The sequence below is a fragment of the Gouania willdenowi genome, chromosome 12 (assembly GCF_900634775.1).
Source record: "Gouania willdenowi chromosome 12, fGouWil2.1, whole genome shotgun sequence".
In the NCBI taxonomy this organism is placed as follows: Eukaryota; Metazoa; Chordata; class Actinopteri; order Blenniiformes; family Gobiesocidae; genus Gouania; species Gouania willdenowi.
Window position 1 is genome coordinate 18,149,868 of NC_041055.1, and position 13,939 is coordinate 18,163,806.

Consider the following 13,939-nt stretch of genomic DNA (forward strand, 5'->3'; position numbering starts at 1 on the left):
ATTCTTTAGACAAGATGATACTGAAATGTTTGTACATCACTTTGTGGTTTTTGCGTGTGAAAAGTGCTATATAAATATAGTTTACTTACTTACTTAGTTGTCCATTTTCGGAAATTTGTAGTTTTTTCACCACGGCAGACGTCACTAACCTTTGCGGCCGTCGAATTATTACGTCACCTATTGAAAGTACATTTGATTGTCAAAACAAACGTGATCGCCTTTTCCTAACTCCTCTCCTAAGATCTTTCCATAACCCTGTGACGTCATAAACGGGATTATGTAAAAGTGGATAGAAAAGGAGATAGGAGGGAATATTCAGATGCAGCCTAAGTCTCTTCTTTAATGCTTTTTTATTTCAGAAATTCGAAATGAAAAATGTGTTTTATAAGAACAAACATTTTCAAAAGACAAGAAAATCTGGCTGTTTTTGTCCGGACATGTTTCTTTGTCAAGGAAATTGGTTAAAAAAAAGATTGCTGCACGTATCATGACTATGTCTTTATCGGCTATGTTTTGCACAGCTTTGTTGCTTTTTCTGTTCCTTTATTCATTTTCTTCCACCCATCATCCCTCTGTTGCAATATTTGTAAAGATTTGTCTCTATCTTACATTATATTTCTCTGTGTTTTGACATCATTCATGTCTGAATCCTTCTCAAAATGGTATTTACATTTTTTGTTTACCACAGAGTGGAATTATTTCCAAATGGCAAACAAGGACAAGGAGAAGGTAAGTGGTTTTCTTTTATCTTTTTGATCGGCTTGCACATTGCTTGCTACATCCTCTTTTTTTCCCCTCAGGAACCTTCTTAGACATTCTGAACACCACAGTCCAGAACTATTTAGCAGCTCAGTGAGGCTTCACATCCCAGTTATAAAGAGGCAGCGGGTTTCTCGGTTTACTTTTACATTCATTACAGCATTTTGGCTTGACCATTGCGTTAAATCATCAAGACATAAATTAAAATCAGTGTGTGTGTGTGTGTGTGTGTGTGTGTGTGTGTGTGTGTGTTCTGAATGCAGTTAGCCTGGACTATGCTGTTAAAGCATTTTCTCTGTACACCTGTAGACAGATGTGGAGAAACACACACACATAAACATGCCCAAACCCCATTACTCAAGACGATGGGTCCTGACAGGCATATATTTGTCCCCTTAACTCTCCAGAAAGCTGCTAATCCGCTGAAACTATCTGGTGGCATTGCTTGTTAATTGGCTGCCTTTCAAATGTTGCTTGATTATCTCAGCATCCTGCCAGTGAGGGTGGTCCTTGATTGTCAGGAGCAGATGTGCTATTGTTGCACCTTTAAGCACGCCACACATAGAGTGAATCAGCTGCACCCATTTTCACTCCCCAGGTTCTGGACCAGATAGGACTGTATATAGGATTTATTTCAGCCTGATCACTAAGTTTAATTTTGCGCTGTCACGGCCCAAGTAGTATTCAAATACACTTGTAACTGACTATTGACTGTGTAGCTGGTGCGAGGCAAAGAATGGATGTTAGAAAATTACATATTTTCACAAAAATAATGACAAAACTGTTTTATAGCCTAGCACTAGCAATGGCAGGCGTCAACACACACAGAGTTTGATCACAAGAAACAAGGGGCACCAGTAGATATATTAATCATATATTCAGATATGTTCAAGTGTTTGTTGTAATCTCCCTATTTTATTTGTATTTATTTACAGTATGTATTCATGAAGTTTCAATTGACCGGTACACCAGTCCAGTGACTTTGTGCGTAGCTCTGGTGACATAATTTACCAGCACAGCCAGCAGGAAACATGGCACCCAAGTGGCACACATATTGAAAGTTTGGTTACATTTTACTAGAAAGGATGACAACAGGGCAACTAGCAATACTAACAAAGTGGATATTTCATCAAAGGGAGAGGAAATACTACCAGTAGGGTAGAGCGGGGTAAGTTGAGCCACCCCTTGTATGGGAAACAGTAAAAATATTGATCATCTGACCATATATTTAGGAGGATGGCATTATTTCATTGAGTCTGTGAAGGTAAGAACCACATAGTTAAAGTGGTTTGACTCCCGAGTAGGGATACGGCTCAATTTACCCCACTCCTATTTATAAAATACTTTTTTTGGACATGCTGTATTATCAAAACAGTTTTGTTTACACTCATTCTGTTTGTTTGCACACACAATAACTGCAAAACTATAACGCAATAACTTTGAAGTTATGTCACGTTTTGGATCCGCATTGTTCCAGAGTGACTAACACTGCCTATCATGTTTGCGCCATTGATGTCATTGTAAAACCTGCTAATACTAACTGGTAACGTTAAAAAGATGCCTTCTCATGCATTTTATTTTGATGACCATGATGACAGACGGAGTTTGTCTGGCTCAGAGGCTGGCAGTACTTGCACCAGTTCACGTCATCTGCCTCTAGCTTCTCCTTTCACCGAAACAGGAAAGAGTAGAATGACAGCTCATTAGAGATATCACTGAGCAGTGAATCCCTGACTAAGTTTGTGTGCAACTTGACCTGTATGTTCTCCTTTTTTCCCCAAATGAGAATCAATAAGAGAATCGAAAGCGGAATCGAAAATGGAATCGGAATCGTAAAAATCGCATCAATTCGCATACCTACACTGGACTTGATACAGAGCAGATCTGGACAGAGTTTTCCTTTGGCACCAAAAATCCATCCCCATCTGCTCTATGTGTGCCGTGCTTTACTTGTACAAACCTTTGGAGAACAAGCTTTGGTTTTAGACTATCTTGAATCAGATATTAACCAATGAAACTAGTTTGCTTTTTGGAGCACCTGCCTGCTCCATAGGACCAAAGAACATCATTGGCCATCCATATCATGTTCTTAAGGAGAGATTTGCCCTGATGCCCTCTGGGAGCCGCTATCTCGCTCCCAACAGGAAGACAAATAGTTCTGCAAACTATTTTATTCCTGCCGCCATCAAGCTTTTAAATACGAGTGAGAGGGCCAAATGAGATGTGTCTCATGAACTGTTTTTTTTACGATTGAATCTACTGTATTTGTATTTATTTATTGCCACTATTGCACTTTATCACAATGGTGTAACTGCTGTAGCTACTTCATGGTTGTCTGTTTTTTCTCCTGCACAGTGACTGACTGACAAGATGAAATGTGGATCTGTGTGTAATGTTCTGTCCCTTGACGCAACCCAACCCACTACTACAAACTGAATTGCCCCTCTGGGAAAAATATAATTTTCTGATTCTGATTCCAGTATGCCATTTGGGGTGTGGTTTGCCAGGTTTCATGCTTAAGGTAATGCGCAAAATGTGTTACAAACTGTATCTGTTTGTGTAAGCATGTCAACTGGGGATGCCATTTAGTTGCATATTTAAAAATATCCAATTAAAGGTTACAATGAGTTTGTGTTCAATACATGAAAACCATTCCAGTGGACAGGTTTTCGTTACTGATTGACATTTCATATACAGTTTTCACTGTGATGCACTTTAGATGGTTGAACGGGCCTGTCACACAGACATTTACTCATGAAGTCAATGCTAGCTAAAATGCATATTTCTAGATTGTGGTTGAATAGCCTAAAAAAACAAACAAAATCAGTATGCAGACCAATAAGAAAAGTGAAGTATATTATATTGCAGTAATAACCGAAGGCAAGGTAGTCTGTATACGCATTGATATAGGTGACAATCAATTCCTTTGATAATACAGCCATAAGAATGCTGTCAGTCAATAACGAGAAATGCAGGAATTCCAAGGGGAATACTTCTCCTATATGTTTGCATTCTATCATTCTTAATGCATATTTAAGTGCAGGGTTTATTCGCATCTTTCTCATTTTGCCCTTCACCCAGTGATATAGCACAAGCATCTGCCACAGGTATTTGAATGACAGCTGGTATTCTCCATTGTACAGGATGCAAAACACTTATTTGTTTGTAAGCCTGGCTGTACTTGATACATTACATTTTTGTCACTTCAGAGCAACTATATTAGGGCTGTCACTTTAAGGTGTTAATTGTGATGAATTAATTACAGGAAACATTAATGTGCTAAAAAAAATGATCACGTTAATTGCTTGTTTTTTAGCACCCCAAACAGCATGGAACCTGCGTTTCTGGTATACCCATAATACTGATGCACCGGCTACAAAGGTAGAACCTGAGGAGAACTGTTTGTGGGTGTTAATTTTTGAATGGAAAACTAAAGCTCAGTTGTGAGCAAATTGTGCAAGAAAGAGTTTGTGGATCACCGGAGGTCTTCCAGCCTCCAGTCAATGCTAACTATGTAGCAGCTAGCACCTCAATGCTAACTATGTAGCAGCTAGCAGCAGTCCTTCTATTCCTCTATTCGGACGCTACACTTGACCGAGTGTCGGTTGTAGAAAATGTGGGGCTACAACTAAGTGATTACTTGATGTTATTATAGTACTTTATTTTGCGATGAACAATGTTATTTTTGATGTGACTGTACCTGCTTTAGGTATTACCACTCACTCCTTCCCTCTCTCCACAGCCACCACCATTATACCTAAGCTTCACACTTGCCACAAGACTGCCTTGATTACACAACACATTAAGCACAATATGCACAACTACAACTTAACATCTCACTCTCATTTTAAAGTAATCCTTTGACCTTTGACAGCATGTGCACACAAGGTAGAAAAGATAAAATAATAATAATAATAATAATAATAATAATAATAATAATAATAATAATAATAATAACACTTTGGATTTTATATGGCGCTTTATCATAGACACTCAAAGCGCTTTACAGAATTAAGTCATTATACTTTCACTCCACACGGGCTGACTGACGGAAGCGAGGCTGCCATCGTGCACCATCAACCCCTCTGACTACCTCCAACACTCACTGACACACTACATTCATATTAGTGTAGGGTTGCACATCTCCCTGTGATAAACAATTCGATATGCATCTCGATACACAGGTTACCATTTGATTAAGAAAATGACATCCTTTTATTACTGGTCGATTCGATACAGTGTAGGGACTATACAATTTGATTTTATAAAATAAAGAAGCCGATTCTAAATTGACAGTACAATATTTTCTTTTCAAATATGTAAAAGACCACACCCCAAGCATTGTGGCTTTATGGCACTGGCAAAACAAAAACGGAACAACAAAATCACATGTCAATGTATTTATTTTTAGACATGGACCAAAAAAAAAAAAAAACAGGTTTGGCTGACTCATTAGATAGGAACTCCAGAGGTAAAAGTAGCATAGAATAGCACAGAATACTAACAAAAAAAGTGCAAAATTTGAGCCTGAGCATAGTGTTTTGAGTGCAAGAGGTAGGTAACAACGATGCAACATTTCAATGTGAACAGATTCCACACCTATAAACAAAACATGCAACAATAACCTTATAATGATGACCGCTGGTGGTCATCTCAAAATGTGGCCTCAGGACTGGGGAGCTAGAGTGGAACGACAAAGCAGCAACCACATTCTTATCTTTACAATGCTTAAAATACACATATTGCTGCTGTGATCATTAGTTTTTATCACCCTACATTGTGCATTGTGAAATGTGCAAGATGGAAGTGCCACTAAGCATTGTATTTTGGCTTCAAGAACGTTGAGTGGGAACAGCTACAGTGCACGCCCGCGATACCCAATCCATGACTCTACAACCGAATAATCTTGAAATTCATGGCTATTTCCTATCGATTGAGGAGGCCGCAACTGATGCAGCCGTATCTCTCATTTGTTGAAGCAGATATCCGGTCGCATCGGTTTATTTTTCACAATCTTAATTCATACTAGGCAATGTGGGTGAAGGGTCTTGCCCAAGGACACAATTATATACACAAATTTGAGTGTGTGGATTTCTACATCAATTATTTGGCAAAAGCTTTTGGGTTGTTGATGAATACAATTTCATTTAAACCATCATTAGGCATTGCTTAAGTTAGTTATTTATAATTTTATTAAAACCTCAGCCAGAGTCCATTCCTGGACACCAACGCTGTTCACTGCTACCATTATTCTCTTCCACACAAAATTGATGAATGAGGGTTGTTCAAGGGAAATCCATTATCCAACATCCAAAGACAAAGCAAAATGGCATTTAAATTTAAAGTTTTAAACCAGCCACCATTTAACTGCGAAGCAATGGTGCGTCACACATGTAACTTTGCCGGCCATGGTACATTTATTTCTTATTTTCAGGTTATGAATCTATGTAAATACCTGACTGGAGTTTCTGATTGTTGCTATGAAGCTGCCATGCAGAACTCAACTGTGTTCATTCAATCATTGTTATTGGTATAGTCATTTGCAAGAATCTCCACACACGACTAACTCTGCTGTGGCACCAGATGGCATTTGGATTGGACATGCAGGGAGGAGATCTTAGAATGGGATGAAGGAAAAATCTCAACAGTCTCGCTCCTCTCTTATTTTCTAATTCCAAAACAACACCACAATATCAAAGGTAACATGTTCTGAATTTTTAAAATCCGAATTATTATTCAGTCCATAAAGAAATGCTGACTTTGACTTTATACTTCCTCTAAGCATTCTAAGAAATATACACAAGTGTATGAGTGAATATGATTGTATTCTCCTATTCCTGTCCTAAATAACAGACTTATATATTGTAAGTGTTGTATGTATGTCTCATGTCTAATGGCCAGTGACGTGCCGTGACCACTAGGGTTGGGTAGGCACGTTGCAAATCGAGACCACCAATGACAATTTCATATGTTTCTGCTGGCAAGTGTTAATTCAATTCAAATCAATTTTATTTGTATAAAGCAATTTCCAACAACTTCATCTCAATGCTAGGAAATAGCACTATTTAGTAATTTGGGCTATGAAACGCACAAAATCCGGACACTTTCAAACTTATAGGTAGTGGAGGCTATTGGAAATGGAAAAATAAATAATTTATAGTTATATTATAATTAAAACAAATAATCAAAATATAAATCACCCTTGGGTAGGCACTCGCTACCTTGCCTACCCTGACGGCACGTCACTGCTAATGGCACTCAGTGAAACATATTGAAGGTGTTCGAAAAAATACTGTATGTTTGTGCTTCTTTTGCAGTGAAACATGTTTTACTTTCTAGATTTGGGAGATAAGGGAGCAGAGTAGGAAATGAGTAACCAGTGGAGCCATTTTACTACAAATGTGTTGCAATTAGTGGAGATTTTGGAATCAAAATTCTGGTGGGGCCACACAATATTCACGCAAGAAGAACTGATACAATTATCACTGTATATCAAGAATATAGGCCTACCTGTTTTGTTCAGTCAGGCAGTTGTGCTGTAAACGCCATGTCTGTATGCACTGTGGTCCTTAATAAACTGAGCTTGACGACATTATCCACATGTGATGCGCAGCTCTCATGTTTTACTACCCTTTCTGAAACATATCCTTAATTCCAGTTTTTGTCCAGACAGTTTCCCCTCCAAAAAGATGACATGGAAAACAGAAAAGCGCTTTTTTTTTTTTTTTGATGGGCAAGCAAATTACTTTTGAACCGCTCCTTTTTTTATCCTTTCCTTCTTGGAAAAGTGTGAAATTCTCTGGTCTATGTGGTCCCAGAAGTTTATTTTCCAATTTCTATCTCTATCTACTCGGTTCATTGTTTATCTCTAAAGTAAATAATTTCCAAACTAGCCCTCACACCAAATGGACCAGTAGAATAGTACCTGAGGCCCTGGCTGTAAGGCCCCACTGGTCAAATTGAAGTGTGCACTGAGCACGTGCAGTAATGCATTGAATTCACAGCACTGCAGGCAGGGTCAACGCTTGCCATGCCCCATCCGGTGGAAAGAGTAGAACAGCGCAGACAAATCCACACAGAACAACATTGAAAACAAGTTGAGGGAACAGCATTTGGAAAATGAAATCTTCAATGTTTTATTTGGCAAACAAAGCTCAGTTTGCTCACTTTAAGTTCTCCTCTGCACAATAGCAACATGTGGTTGGCCCCAAATGCAAAAACGCCACTGGTTGCCATGACTATAAAAGTGATTTTCGTATCACTTGATTGAAGAGTCGGTATTTGGCATTTTTACAGTCAATTACATTTTTAAATTACAATTACATCTTCAATTATCCATAGTCAATTACAACTCATTTACAATTATGTTGACCAGCATTTGTTGCAATTACAATTCAAATTACAATTATTTCCACCCTAAAATCAATTACAATTACGTTTTCAATTACTAAAGTTCAATTACAAAGAATCACAATCACTGAGCCTTAAATAAATAAGCCCATAAAATGTAACCTTCTTCTTGTGCTAGCTATCTGCATCTCTAATGCAAAATATAATGTAAAATACACAAAAACATATTATCTATCATCTAATTAGTTTCTCATCTTTTGGTGACCTTGTTAGGCTTCCTAATCAATGAAAATATTGGTATTGATATTTTGATATAAAACATATTTTAATAATGGCTTACACATAGGCGGCAGGCTATGGAGTACAACAGCAACATTTTTTTTTCAATAATAATTTAAATCATAAATACGTTGTAATTGTAATTAATTACCAATGATGCAATTACAATTATAATTGACCCCAACCCTGGTATTAGGACTGTAAACAAACCAGTCATGCAGGGGTAAAAAGCACTAATGCAGTACATGTTGAGTCAAAGCCACCTGCTATTTAGATTTCATTAACATTCTTGTAAATGAGTCTCGTAGACAGACAAAAATAAATCATCATCTGTCAAGCCTAACAGAGCCCCAGAGGTTTGCATGTGTTTTTATTACCAACCAATACTAACCCAGGATAAACAAAGATTAACTAACAGCAGCTTGAAGCAAAAAAAATTCCAATTGGGGATGGGGTTCAAATGAATGGAACATATTTGCCAAGAGGAAAATGATAAAGAAAAATATATAAAACAAATCTCAGGCTTAATTTTCAAAACCACAAAGTTTTTAATATAGCCATACAGGCTATGATGCAAAAAAATCAGCTGCAGTAACTACTCAGCAAACACACATGGATCAGTGTCTAAATATTAATGCCCCAGTTATTCAGTATAAACAGCAATTTCGTCCTTTTACAACTTTTGAAATGTTGAAACGACAAACTTCCTGAGGATAGGAAACTAAATCATCTTCTGCAGCAAAGCCATGAACACACACTTTCTTTCTTACTATGAATTTTACATATTTTTTAAACACATTGAGACGACTTTGTTGTAATTTGCGCTATATAAATAAAGTTGAATTGAATTGAAGTAAACAGTGACATCTGGCTTTGACTAAGCTGCTGCTCTTTAGCTTGATTGGCATTTGGTGAAACAATCAGACAGGGTTTCGCTAAACCAGGCATCAACCTGTTAACCTGGATATTTTAAGCCCACTTTGATGAATTACCCCCCTGGACTTTATCCGTTGCTTATCTGTGTCCATCTAAAGAGAACAGAGTTGCAGTTATTTACACCACACGCTGAGACAGTAATTTCCCAAATGGTAAATGAGGAAAAGTAAAGGACTCTAAAGGTGAATGTGGAAAAAGTAGGACTGCTGTCACGCAGTGGATTAGCACTAAGTCAGAAAAGGCTTTGGAAAGGGACTGAGAGATCAAATGCTGTTAACTGAAATATGTTCAGGTCTCGGATTAAAGGGCAAGTTAATTTCTAGGGATGCTTCCAGGGGAGATGTGTCTAAGTGTTGAAGCCAATACGGTGTCTAAGTATCTAATGTAACACAAGGTATTGGTATATGTCATCTATTCTACTGATATCGGATACAGCAGATGAACCAGTAATAACATAATGTCAGATGGCAAGGGAACAGGTTTTATACCAATATGAAACACTGTCAATACATTTAATATTATCTACAAAAATGTAAGCTCAAACCAATGATAGACAATCACACTTAATATATTAATGGTATTAAAAATCCATAAAATTAAGCAAGGTGGTTCCTATCTTGTTTTATAAAGGCTGAACATTCACTAATTTTGCCCTGCTGGAGAATATGCAATAGGGATCTCCCAGTCACGTGACCCCTAGCCGGGTGTCAGCTATTTTGACGATCAGCGACAGTTAGGTGCCGTCACCGCGCATGCTTATTATGGCGGATTTTGCTTTCATTTGTTGCACTCTCGGCCTGGGTGTGTCAGCGGGGCACACATAGCATTTATTGGAATGTGTGTGTGTGTGTGTGTGTGTGTGCTTGTGGACATGGCTGGAGGGGGGCAACAGCCAATCTTCCCGTAGAACGTGTCAATTTCATCCTAGCTAGAGAACGTTGCAGCGGCGGCCACACTGGATCAATTCACTAACGCACTGTGAACTTACGTATAGCATTTAGCATAGTGTGGTTACGTCCATAGGCAGCGTAGAGAGCTGCCTTTTTACGTAAATGGTTTTCATCTTGGGTAACTGACTGCGCATGCGCAAACACATAAAAACAAGCGATGGGAACAGAGGCAGAGCAGCAATGTGCTTTTGGGAGAGGGTGTGGCCTCTTGCTGCCTTACAGCGGAGTGAGACCGTGTAGTGTCTAGGAAATAGTGCTGCTTAGTCATTTGGGCTATGAAAAGCACAAAATGCTGACACGCGACCGTGGCTCAGGTGGTAGTGGGTCGTCTTCTGATCGAGAGGTTGGGGGTTCGATCCCAGTACCTGACTATGTGTCCTTGGGCAAGACACTGAACCCTAAGTTGCTCCCAGTGGTCGACTAGCTCCTTGCATGGCAGTCCTGTCCCACTGGTGTGTGAATGTGAGAGTGAATGGGTGAATGAGCTGATATGTAAAGCGCTATGAGACTGCTTCAGTGTGGTGATAAAGCGCTATATAAAATCAAGTCCATTTACCATTTACTTTCAAACTTATTGAAATGCAAAAATGAATAATTTATAATTACTGTATATTATAATTAAAACAAATTATCAAAATATCAATTCACCCTTGGGTAGCCACTGCCTACCTTGCCTGCCGTGACTGCACGTCACTGGTGTTGAGGCCCGGGGCGGGCCGAGGAGCAGACGGTCTCGGCGTTCTGATCTGTGGGCCCTGAGAAGCAGTTTGCGGGAATGCCTTCTGTCGCGCAGGTGGAGATGGGGCCGGAGATTCCCAAATAAGACAGAGGCGGAGGGCTCCGTTGTCACATCGTTGCTGCCTGGAGGCCAGAGCGTAGCCAAAGATCCCCTCCGGGACTATGGGCATGTCCAGGATGTTGCTTCTTTCCCCGTAGGAAAGATTAGCGAGGTCGAACCACTGCAGCCATTTCTGGGGGACCGGCATGATAGGAATGTTTTGCGACAAGCTGTAGTATCACAGGCAGTTTAGTATTTTATAGAACGTCAAAATGGCTGCTCCAGTTGGAATGACGTCATGCGGGGCATCCCTATAGCTCAATGACATAACACCTACATTTTATGTCCAACAGCCTAATATGTACTTCTTCTACATATGCACCCTTTTATTAAGAAAAAGAAAACAAAATCTACTTATTCACAACATCATGTGGTGTGACTTTCTGGTCCCAACTGCTGTTTTCAAAAACGTTTATAAATTACTTAATCTATTCAAATACATTTTCTGCCCTATTTGGCATGACTTTCTAAGTATTTTGTTATTCTGACTAAAATTCAAAATATTTCTTTTATTCTTTCCGTCAACATCGTGCAAACTTTGTTTGATGCCCATTTTATGAAATATGAATTAAAAATAATTGTATGCCATTGACCCACAAACAGGTGACCTCTGCACCTCTGTAAGCAAAGAGAGCTCTGCTGCAGCTTTTAAGCATGAACTGATTTCATGTGGAAGAAATTTTTTGAAGATGTAGAAAACACTTAATGCCAATTTGCTAATTTTTTTTCTTCCTGTTATTTATGCAACTTCTTCTATCCGTTATATCACCCATAAAAAACACCAACCATCTTCCCTGCAATCAAAAGCTTCCACTGTTGCTCTTTCCTCTTTTAATCTTGTCTGCAAAAACAGTGATTATTTGTTTAGGCATTCATCAAGTTAAACGTAAATGATTTGTGGTTTTTCTATCAGGAAAAAAAATCCGTGTTTACATAAAGAAAGGAGATATGACTCTTGAGCTGCACTGTTTGAAGAATTTGATGTAAAAATGATCTTTAGAAAAAATATAGTCTGAAGCAACCATATGCAAGAAAAATACATTATACTATTCAAAGGGATGACAGCTTATTTCCACACTTGTGGAGTAAAATCTATTAGCTCCTTAATCCTTAACTACAATTATATGGTTGTGAGAAAACATAAAAAAAAAAAAAAAAAACAAAGTTTGTGTCATCACACAATTTTAGATATGAGAGGAAGGAAATAAAATATGCTTAGGGTAAGACGATATTCTCATGATAACTGACAGATGAGAGCAGAGTTCAATTTAAATGTTTTTCTATTTATTTTTTTTCTTTGGTTGGTGCAATATATTTACAGTGACTCCCCAAAACAGTAAACCAAAAACAGAGCTCACTTCTGCTCACCCAGGGTCCCCCCCTCTCAAATGAGGCTGGGTCTCCTTTATAGGTATAGGTATAGGTATAGGCCTCTACCTTTAACCCTCTACCTGAATTCAAAACAGCATAAATAATACAAAGCAAATAAAAACAATATGCTACCTCGAAACATTCAGACATTGTTCTATGACCGAGAAGGGGGATACAATTTAAGAGTTAAACTTAACTTCAAAACAGCGTATGGACAACCACAGAAAGCTTTTGTATGTCTATAAGTGTAGTGAAGCTGTGGAACAGAGTATAGAACTTAAAGTAGAACTTCCTCCCCCTGCCCCTAGGCCTGTGTCATCATGATAATTGGCTCGTTACGCGATGTAGCTATGCTAGGCTAGTGCTGCTAATAATATAACAATAATACAGCCTAAATTAAAACATAAATGGGTATATGAAACACATTTCTTTATTTAATATACTTACAGTTCATATACAAGTTAACGCATTGCATATATACTGTTACTTTCCCGTTGCTTGTCTTTAAGTTAGACATACTAGCCATAAACCTTTCATTCATTACTGAATAAAGTACAATTTAAATGTAGGCTAATTCATAATCAATCATATAGTCATAAAATCAGTCAGGAAGAAATTAGATCCCCAAAATACACAACCTACCATTAACAAAATGTCTACTGCAAACATACGACCACTTTGATTTTGGGCTTCGTGTAGTTCCATCTACAGTACGTTTGTTCGCCTCAGTGCTTGGATCCATTATCTTCATTTCTGGCCTTTTTCTGTCGGTTTTCTGTAAAAGTCTATCTTTTCCTTTAGCCAGGCGTGGTTATGACAGTCAAATACTAGGAAGATTTGGGTATTATACGATAAAAATCAGCCAGACTGCAAAATCAGCGGTAAATAGCGGTTGTCAGGCAAATGATTACCACTCTTAAAATGGCGCCGCGCATTGCTAAGTCAAGTGCTGACGTCACGTGAAAAGGTGTATTGGAGTCTGTAGGATGAAGGAGGGACTTATATACATCGATCTATACGAATGACCACTGGCAGTCGATCATATAGTAAAACACTAGTTAGGTATTTTTTTCGCATTTCAAAAGAATCTTACATAAACATAGATTTCTCAGAAACTCCAGACATCAGATTTAAGCAATGTCCAGACATGAAAATGTTTAAAAGGGGTTATAAAAATATGATTTTAAGGAGATACAGGGATGAAGAAGGGCTTTGAAAACCACCAGGTGTTTACAGAGAGTTTTGCTTGCTCAATTATAATTATTTATTTAAAAAACGTGTTGTTTTCTTTTCTCTTTAAAATAACAGTGTTTACATGTAAATATTCACATATAGTTGTTTAAGGGTATGTGAGTGTGGCACACTCATGTGTGCATAATATGTTGTTTCTTGTATATACTGTATGTATATAGGAATACGGTACAAACGTTATGTAAAATATATATTTCATATAAAA

The 13,939-nt window shown here is 38.1% G+C and overlaps 1 long non-coding RNA gene across 1 annotated transcript; it reads right to left on the minus strand.

Annotated features, from left to right (window-relative positions):
• Positions 1-223: 223 nt before the first annotated feature.
• Positions 224-12,999, minus strand: LOC114472932 (uncharacterized). The gene is made up of 3 exons (XR_003675207.1): positions 12,864-12,999; positions 8,902-8,905; positions 224-233 (listed from the first exon to the last, which is right to left on the minus strand). It is a non-coding gene; the product is annotated as an uncharacterized LOC114472932 (long non-coding RNA).
• Positions 13,000-13,939: the final 940 nt, after the last annotated feature.